The following is a 10,721-nucleotide window of genomic DNA, read 5'->3' as shown; positions in this document are numbered from 1 at the left end:
AGGAGTACAAGTGATGGTTCCTTCAAGATCAAGAGATCTTCTCTTGGCTAGTACCGTCTCTATTTGAAGTCACACTACTACAAAAGCGACATTCAAAGACGGTTCTAATGTACATTCAAAGAAGATTGTGGAATCGTCTTTGAAGCCAACGACGTTGAAAGTGTTAATGAATGATGACGATTATGTAAAAATCCATCTTAAAAAAATGTATATTTCTAAGACGTTTCTTTACTTAAATGAAGTTTAATTTAAAGCAATGGGAAGGATTTTCAAAGACAGTTTTTCGAAAACCATCCTTGAACCCTACTTTCAAAGACGGGTTTTTAAAACCGTCTTTGAACAATTGTTTTCAAAGATGGTTTTATATAATCGTCCTAAAAAAGTTGAACTTAATTTCAAAAATGTCACCGCTTATTTTTCTACATCTATTTTTTGAAAACCAACTTAGATTTAACGACATTAAATCATGCTTTTGTAGTAGTGTTATTCGTCCTTTTGTGCATCAACTCCGCCCCTCGTGGCAGCTTTGGGATGCAATGTTCACGCCCTTCAATTTAGAAGAGGAAGTCCTTGTTTGTCACTTAATTTAGGTCAAAACTCGAGATCACAACAAAAGGAACTGAATCCATCTCAGACTTTGTTCTCGATATCAAAGTATTATTGAATCTTTGGCTGCAACAAATGATCATGTATCTGAACAAGATCATGTAGCTGGAATCTTGGAAGGATTTTCGAAGGAGTACAATTGGTCAGAAAATTTAACCTCTAAGATTTTTGATGAATAGGAAATCGGAATGAATAAAGCTTCATGCAGCTAATCTCTTGTATCATATATTTCAAGTCGTGGTCACACTTTAAGGGTTGTATAATTCATGTGTGTGTAAATGATGTGTAGTTGTGATTGATGTATCATGTGTGTTAATACTGTGATACTGGATTTCAATTAATAGTAGTAGACGTGGTGTGAATAATTGATGTGCAGCTAGTGGTTAAATGCATGTTACTGATGAATTATTATTAGATCATAAGTTTAAACTTCATCCAATAGACTTTACACTTTGTTGTCATATTGATTCTACTAGTGTAATAATTCGTGCCTACACGAGTCTTAGGTTTACCATTTACAAATTTTATATTATTATAATTTTTAATATATTTTTAATCTCTATTTATGTTAACTATATTTATATACATGTCTCTGAGTTCATGCATGTGTGTGTATGCGTGTGTGTCATGATTGTGTGTATGTTTGCAAGTATATTCATAGACATTCATAATATCTATAATAAATTTTAGTTCATATTTTTTTTGTCATCTCTAATTGTTATACTTATAACCCAAATTAAAAGATGGATCAAACAAAAGTTGAAATTCACAAATGGAATAATATTTCTATATTATATAACAAATAATATATAATATTTTATATCATATATCAGTCATTTAAAATTATAATCAACGTCATTTATAACATAATCACCGATTTTATTATTTTGTGCATACACTCATCGCATTATGCCCACCATCTTTGAAACAACAACAAAAGAAGAGATCAATTTTAACATTATTGTAGAGAATGATGCATAAAATATTTTTCTTTGAAGTAACATGTGACAAATGGAAAGGGAGAAAAGTCGTTACACGAGGAGAACACCCTTTGCCACACAAGTGAAACGAAAAATAAAAATGCAATATGAAAGAGATAGAACAAAATAAAAGACAAATTGATGGATGGATAAAGAATACATTTAAAATTTAAAATGAAAACTAAATTCAATTCAAATAATTAATAAAAATCAAACTGAAAAAATCTTATTTACATATAATTGATTTGGAATAATTAGAATCGAATATTTAATTGTTGGATTACCTATCATTGGCTAATAAGTAACAAATTCTATAACACTAATCAATTTTTCATAATTAATTATAATACATTTTTCATATTAATAAATATATTAAAAAAATTTAACATAAAATTAATTATTAAAAATTTATATATGAAAATATATTTTTGAAATTATGTGTAGTGTCGTTAAATATCACCACTACTTTTCATGGATATTTTTGGAATAAGATTTTAATTTTTTATATTATTAATTAAATTAACTAACTTACCTACTTCTATTGATTTTGATGAATTAATTATTTATTTCTTATAAAAAAAGGACCGGAGGGAGTAATGTTTTAAAATTAATTTAAATTGTGGGACAAACATATATTTTTCAAGTAATTAAGAAATTAAAAATACTTAAACTTAATTAATGATATATATAAAATTAAATTATAATTTCTAGTAATCATTAAAACAAAAATACTTTTACAAATTGATTTTTTTATCATAGTATTGATATGAAGTATCCATTGTAAAAAACAATGACTATAATCTCTGACGGATATCATCAACACACACAAAATATGTATTTTCTATTATGAGGAATCATATTCACAAGAATATGATAACTAGGAATATTATTCATGTGTATATTTAAAAACGTGTAGATTTTAAAGATTATGTAGGAATTTTATGACTTATCAGATTTTTTTGCAAGATTTTTAATATAGTTTGAATTTTAATGAATTTATATCATAAGAATTTAAAGGATTTGAATAGAGTTTATAGATTTATAAGATTTGAAATGATTTTGTAAATTTTTAAAAATACATTTAAAATTACAAGAGTTAGTGAAAAAATAATTTAAAAAATAATGAGGTTTGGATAAAAGAAAGTAAAACCAATTTAATTTTTTTAATCTTTTAATAATTATATTGATTCTAGCTTTATGTCCTCCTATACTAATCTTTCTTACAATAACATTTTCTCATTCTCACTTTTGGATTTGAACAATATATTTAAATTATATGTTAATTTTCTAATTTTTTAATTACTATAATTATTTCATGATAAATCTAATGACATATTTAAATAGAATGCAATAATAAGCATATACTAGAAGAGAGTAGTGAGGATGAAAAATTGATACGAGAGTTACTGAGTTACGTGGATAATAAAATTAAGAATGACAATCATGAAAACATTGCGTCAAACAAGTGATAGACATGATCAGTATAAGGAAAATATAGTTAGTCTTAACACATAAACAAGGAAAATTGCAAAAGAGATGAGTATATTTGACATTTTTTTATTCCAAAAAATATAAAAAATATATATGACACATGCATATGAAAGAATATTAAAGGAAGAAGAGACTATGTGTGATTAAAGAATAAAAAGTCCACTAACTAATAAAAAAAGAAAAAAAGAAGTCTAGCAAAATCCAAAGAATTTTGGTTAGATTTCTTGATAGATGTTTTATATTAGGTGAAACCCATCGAAATATATATATTTTTTAATACCAAAAGACTTTTATAAGTTATAAAAAATCCTAATTAAATACCACCAGATTTTATTGTCTTTCTTAAAAATTTTAATTAAATATCACAAGACTTATTTATACTATTAAAAAATCTTGATTGAATATCACAACACTTTCTTTTATAAAAAAAAATAGTGTTCTAAAATCCTTTAAAATCCTAATCCAATACACTCTCTAATATTCAAAGAATTATTTTTAAAAATTAAAAAATAATTCAAATAAAAAAGTAAAAGCAGAAGTTACATGTATTTTTAGATAATAATTTTTCATATTCTCATAAAAATACCACATTTTCATCACTCTAGATGAGAATAAAAGTATGAGAGAATATAGTAAAAAAAAGAAGCTACAAAATTCCCCGGGAATGCACCATACATGGATATATATATATTGAAAAACACATGGAAATAAATTTTAAGATTCTTTTTCCTTAGGACATATATGGTATGCACTGGGGAAGGACAGGATTTTTGTTGGCTGTGATGTTCATTCTGGAGGGATTATTGCAACATGTATATATGTTGTTTCCAGCACATCTGGTGCTTTAATAAAACTGCTATTGCTCATAAAAAAAAAAAAAATAGTCTTGAGGACTCCTTGCTTGATCAAGCTTGAAAAATTCAAATATATTTATTAAAGTCCGGTCGTTTTACCTTATGTCATGTACATCACTCTTTCGTAGCCTCCATCGTAAGAATGTTCTTGATTCCCTTCCATTTCATTTTTCTTTGTGAAACTTTGACTATAAACCCAAAGTAATATATATATATATATATATATATATATATATATATATATATATATATATATATATATATATATATATATATATATTCCATACTAGAAACATAAATTAATGCATTTTATTATAGTACTAATTAAGATTGGCTTATGCTCTATATTTTCTGAATATCATGCGCATCAGTCGTCTTGTTTTCGTCTTCCCATAGGACAGTTTGGAATTTCAGATAATATGTAAGTCTCCATCGATCACCTATTATTTGACCGTTTTATTTTTGTTTGATATGTTATAATCTTTTTTTTATTGGTGAGAATCAAATGTTAGAGAATTTAGAACAATTTATACATCATATATCATATTCAATCAATTGAACTAGTTAAACCCAAAATCCTTTGATTGTTTGATATTTTATTGTTGATTGAGTTTATTTTCAATCGTTTTATATACAAGTTAAAATTCTATAATTATCAGCTAGCTTTATGATAACATTTCAATTAAAAAGTAAAAATCCATTTGTTTTATATTTATGTCAAAATTTTAAATTTTGCATACTCTAATTTTATGTTTGTAATCCTCTCACTTATTTTAAGTGAAGATAAATAAATATATTCTTTTATTTTAATATTTATCTTTTATTTTTATGTGTTTGAACCTATTATTTTTTTTATCACTTTTCTTATATGTTTATTATTATTTTATTTAAATATTGATTTGAAAGTCTAATTTTTTTCTTTTCTCCAATAAAGTAAGTAGTTTTTTGTTGTTAATTATCTCATACGTTTTATTCTACGGTTTCAACTTTCATCCCCTCTATTTTCTTCTCGGGCATGTTTCTTTCCTCTGCACCTCTCATTTTCTTTTTTGACGATTTGATAATTTTTACATTGTGTAACTAAGTAACTTGATTCACGATGCAATTCCTTGTCTTTTTGCATAGACACATTTTGATTAAGCGGTGACCATTCTGGCTTTAAATTTATGATTTTAATATTTGTTTTTATCTTCATATATATATATAATAATTTTTATTAGATTTTTTTAAATACATTTCTCCACTTATCCCGCGTCTTAGATTCGCGCTAGTTACCTCTAAGATATAAATGATTCTAGGCACCGGTTGTGCCTATTCATAGTAATATATACATATTTGGCCGAGTAAAAAATGAAACATGTTTTGATTTAGAATGTTGTATAGGAATTTTGGACAAATTTATATAGCTCTTATATTATTACAAAATATGGGAATTTTGGCGTACCTTAAGGAGTAATCCTTCAATCTTATTCTTCTCACAAATTATTTTGAGTAGTCCTCTAACTAGTTCTAATTTTGCCAGTTTAGATAAGGTATATATATTGCAGAAAAAAATAAAATGGGATGATAAAATATCAGTCTATTTTTTAATTATATGAAATTTGTAGACTTGATATACTTTATAAGAATTTAAATTAAAAATGTTGAGTTAATAAAATTTGACAAGATGAATTGACACATCTAATCGAGCTTTCTGCTCACATTAGCTAGAATTTGAGTTTGATTCTCAAACTTCTCTTGCTAAGAGGCAATACACTGAATTCTCATTGAAGTTGATAGTCTTCTTTGACCTTGCAAAGAGGCATGTCTTCTCCTAATCTAATCATTTTTGTAAAAAGAAATTAAGTAAAAAATTATTATTTTTTTGAAGGAAAGTAAAAAATTATTAGAGATGTCATTTCACAAAATTTGATACATAATGTCAATTATCCTTATCCCGGCCTTTTAAAAAATGGAGGTCTTCAAATAGATTTCGTAAAAGTTTTTTTTAAGATAATTATTAGATTAATTCTTAAAATGTCTTGTTAAGGGAAAAAAACTGTTCCTGAAAAATTTAGCTTGTCCCGTACGTGGTGCTTTGGTGAGTGCAATTTGATGTATTGTTGAGATTGATTTGTACTACACATAAGCACCAATTAATTGGAAATGACTTCGAAAGTAGAAGAGGATCATGAAACGTTTAAGAGAATGAGATAATGATCCATTAATTTTTATGTTTTCTGGTAATGAAAAATTTAGGAAGAAGAAGGGTCACATCGCTTTATTCAAAATTCATTAATCCACCGAATAACAAAAAAAAAAAAAAGAACATATGACCTTTTTAATCCTAGTAATTAATTATCCCAACCTCCTTTACCTAGCTAGGAATTGGATTTCTTAAACAATATTTAAACTTCCTTAATTAATATTTTTGAACGTGGACAATATTTTAAAAAACTATTTATTTTTATTTTTAAAAATAATATAATATACTATAGTTTTATTAAATTAAGCTATATAAAATCTAAAGGATTGATATAAGATTTTGTTGCCTTCATATAAACGTGAAAACAATTTATTTAACGAAAAATCTTTATTTGATTCTTACTTTCTATTTATAAAATAGAGTAACCATACAAATAAGATCACACAAATAAGATGAGATTAATCTCTAAGTAGTTTTTGAACCAGGAAAAAAAATAAGCTACACAAATAAGATGAGATTAATCTCTAAGTAATCTCTAAATAGTTCCCAGAAAGAGAAAGTTAAAGGACTGTTTTGGCGCAATCTGTCGTATTTCTTCACCAACTAACAACCACCTGAAGTTTTCTGTTGGTTATACCACCCAAAGAAATTCTGAGAAAGAATCCTCACTTGGCTTCTTAGACTTACCAAATGATATGGTTTGACCAATTTCACTGTATCCCTATCTATATAATAACCCATTGTCCTCTCCCTAATAATCTGCACCATCATCACCACCTTCATTTTCTCACTTTGGCAATTAATTAAGTGTTTGTTATTAATTGCACAATGGCCTCAGAAAATGGTGGAGAGAAAGTGGAGCTTGGTGGTTTGAATAATGCATCAGTGGTTCCTCATGAGACAAATTAGCCAAAGAAGGATTGGGTTCTTTTGTCCCTCAGAGTGGTTGCATTTTTGGCCACTGCTTCTGCCACACTTGTCATGGCTTTTAACAAACAAACAAAAAGCTTTGTAGTTGCCACCGTTGGTAGCACCCCAATAACAGCTACTTTTGCAGCAAAGTTTAACCAAACTCCAGCTTTTGTGTAAGTTTTCAATCATATGAAAAAGTTATATATGTGATATATTGTTTTTTTTTTCTTTTTTGGCGACCATGTTATTTATATCAAGTAATTTCCGTCGAAAATGATAATTAATATTCCTCAGGTATATGATTGTATTTTATTTTCCTTTTGGTTTTACCTGAAATTTAATTAATTAGCATATTAACTGAAATGTTATGCATAATCGTGTGACATATACTTGGTGGAAAATGATGTAGGTTCTTTGTGATAGCCAATGGAAATGCCGCTTTGCATAATAACTTGGTGATGATAGCAATGGAAATATTAGGAACCAGATATGATTACAAAGGACCCCGGCTTGCATTGATTGCTATATTAGACATGGTACTGGATGTTATTATTAGTACTGTTGCATATTATTATAAATTAATTCACCAAAATATAGCATTATATTGTCATTATAATTTTATTATTGAAAAGAATAATCTACTTATTTTAAGAATAATTTTATATAATTTATTTTATTTGATAACTTTTTATAGATATTTTTCATTGATCCAACTCTTAGATTGATTTCACACAAAAAAGAGCCCTCTTAGATTGAGAGTTCTTTTAATTAAATATATCAAGGAAATAAATTCATATAATTTAAAATTACTTGGTATAGACAAGCGGTATACTTAATAACTATTTTTTTTTGCTAATATACAAATTTTACAAATCAAAATATTAAATCATATGATATCATCTGTAATTACGATTATACATGCATGCATGTTAATTACATTTTAGATAATTAAATATTCAGAAATATGTAAGTTTATAATCAATATTTATTTATTTATATTTTTAAAAATATATTATAATACATTAAAATAAGATTAACGGATGAAATAATTTTTTAAATTGTATAAAAATTTGTAAAGTACTAAATCCATTTAATAAGAATGCTTAATCTAACAATTAGATTAATGTTGATTTCTACAAAATATATAATCAAGTTAATTAAGTTAAACAAAAGTTTTTTTGTAAAAAAAAAGTTATACAAAAGTTAATTACTACTAAAATTATTTGATCTCTTTACATTATTATTATTATTATTATTATTATTATTATTATTATTATTATTATTATTAGACTTAAATAAGTTTTTCAAACCTGAAAAATAGGTTGTTTTCAGATTATTATCTAACATTCATTTTTTTTCAAGTATATGCAAAAATTTTGTGTTTCAACGTATTATCTGTAATTAGTCTCATTCTGTTACGTGATGATATGACAGAAGAAGTGCAATGTCATCAAATTTTATCACCGACACTTCATTGCCACATCAATCTCCCACTCCACCCCCTAAGACCCTCTTCTCTCTAACTCCCCTCTCAGCTCTTTCATGGCCACCTTCGACATCCAAAACTTGTGTTCTCGATTATGTGCCCGATCTCCGCCGTCACCTGTTGTTGTAGCCTCACCATTGACATCATGAATGGTGATCCCAAGAACATGCAACCTTTGTACTTGCACCCTCCCAACACGAAGTCCGAGGAGTCACCATAGCAGTAGACGAGTCTGTACAGAAGTACCATGAGCAGCAACCAACTCATGTTCCTCATTGCGTACAACACCCCTCTGAACTCGTTTAACTTCAACGAACTTGCTAGAGGAGGTGGTGTTGAGGGCGGCAGAGTAGTAGGTATCGATGTCGGAAATGCCAGACTTGATGACATGGCAGGAGTCCTAATGTTTGGAGCTTTCTTCCATGTACTCGTTGAGCCATTTTTCACCAACGAGGAGGTGGAGTTTCTGGACCAAGAAAGTCAATTGGGTGTGAAACGATCTTAAAAGAAAGAGTGTTCTTTGGAGGAATTGGATTGACATAAGTTTGTGTTGAGGAACACTCTCTCTAGATCATTGATTCCTCGCGTTAGGAACAAAAAGAATGGAATAATATAATATATTGGAATCTCAAGTTTCTAAGGTTGAAAAGGATTGTTGGGAGCAAGGGGTTGACAAGAAGCTGAACTTTAGGGTGACGGGGAAGGAACTCATGGTGAGGATGCGGGGGGCGACAGAAGGGTGGAAGAGGAAGCTGGCCATGATGGTGGAGGTATTTGAGGTGGCGGTCGATGGTGCATTCGACGGTGGTGGCACGATGTGGTCGACGATGGTAGCATGGTGGTGGTGGTTTCCGTCGGAGAAGGGGAGAAGGAGAAGAAAGGGAAGGGAAATAAGGTGATGATGTGACAATGAGGTGTCATTAATTAGGTTTGATGACGTGACACTCTGTCTATCACGTCATTACTTAATAGAAGTGAACTAACGACATATAATACGTTGAAGCATAAAACTTTTTCAGATACTTAATTGAAAAAAAATGAATGTTAGATAATAATTTAAAAAAAATCTATTTTTTAAATATGAAAAACTTATTTAAGCTTATTTAGTATTTGTTGTCATATCCATATATATAGAGACTCTCTCGAATTTAATTAAATTATTAATACTACTTAGCTATTGTATGAAAACTGATTTGCTTATAATTAATTTTGGGTGAAGATGACTATGGCTCTAGCATCAGCTGGAGATGGTGCAGCAACATTCATGTCTGAATTGGGAAAGAATGGTAATTCACATGCAAAATGGGATAAGATCTGTGACAAATTCGAAACCTATTGCGACCGAGGTGTTGTTGCTCTTATTGTCTCTTTCGTTGGCTTCATTCTCCTCCTCATTATTTCAGTCATGTCCATCATCAAGCTGCTCAAGCCAAATCGCATCAACCACGCTTCTCCATAATTAAGAACTCATTTTTATCATCATCATTATATACAATTAACTCATGCTTTTCATCGGTACACCACATATACTATTTTCTGTGTTGATCGCATAGAAATTAACATAACTAATGGCGTCGGTTGTATACAACTTTTTTCTTTTTTGTATCTTGTGTATGTATGTGCCGGAGACCTTGTTTTAGCACTTTTGAAAAGCGTTGGAACTTTTCTATACAATGGGTGCAATGATATTATACTCTTCCCCTCATTTGCTACAATTTTATACATAAAGGTGTTGTTATGGAGTTAGAGCAAGTTAATAGTTTCTTTTTCACAAATTGAATTAAATGAAGATACATAATAAATTGGATAGGCTCTGTCATGGCATGCAAAGTGATTTCCAATAACTTCTAGTTAATTGTACTGTGATTTCCAATAAATTTCAATCAACAGTAAAAAAAATATGTTAAACCTTCACCAACAAAAGAAGTAGATGGTGTGTTAAATTAATATTGCCAACTAACATGTTGTTGGTCCAATTGAACTCAATTGATCCTTTAAAGTAAGGTATTAATCCATCATCATGAACATCATTGTTGTTGCTACCATGATCACCACTGCCACCACCAAAATGACATACGGTGGTGATGATGATGACAACAATGACAATAACGATCACTTTGATGGCAACGGTCACAATGATGATGGTGAGAGCAATGATGATAGTGGTCATGAAGGTGGTAGTGATGGACATGAAAGTGGTGATGGAT

At 28.6% G+C, this 10,721-nt stretch overlaps 1 pseudogene; it reads left to right on the top strand.

The window, feature by feature from the left end:
• The first annotated feature begins 6,865 nt into the window (after window positions 1–6,865).
• Window positions 6,866–10,260, top strand: LOC114367430 (annotated as a pseudogene).
• Window positions 10,261–10,721: the final 461 nt, after the last annotated feature.

The sequence above is a fragment of the Glycine soja genome, chromosome 9 (genome assembly GCF_004193775.1).
Source record: "Glycine soja cultivar W05 chromosome 9, ASM419377v2, whole genome shotgun sequence".
NCBI classification, from domain to species: domain Eukaryota; kingdom Viridiplantae; phylum Streptophyta; class Magnoliopsida; order Fabales; family Fabaceae; genus Glycine; species Glycine soja.
Note: the sequence above shows the minus strand (reverse complement) of the source record. Positions and strands in the feature narration are given on the sequence as shown.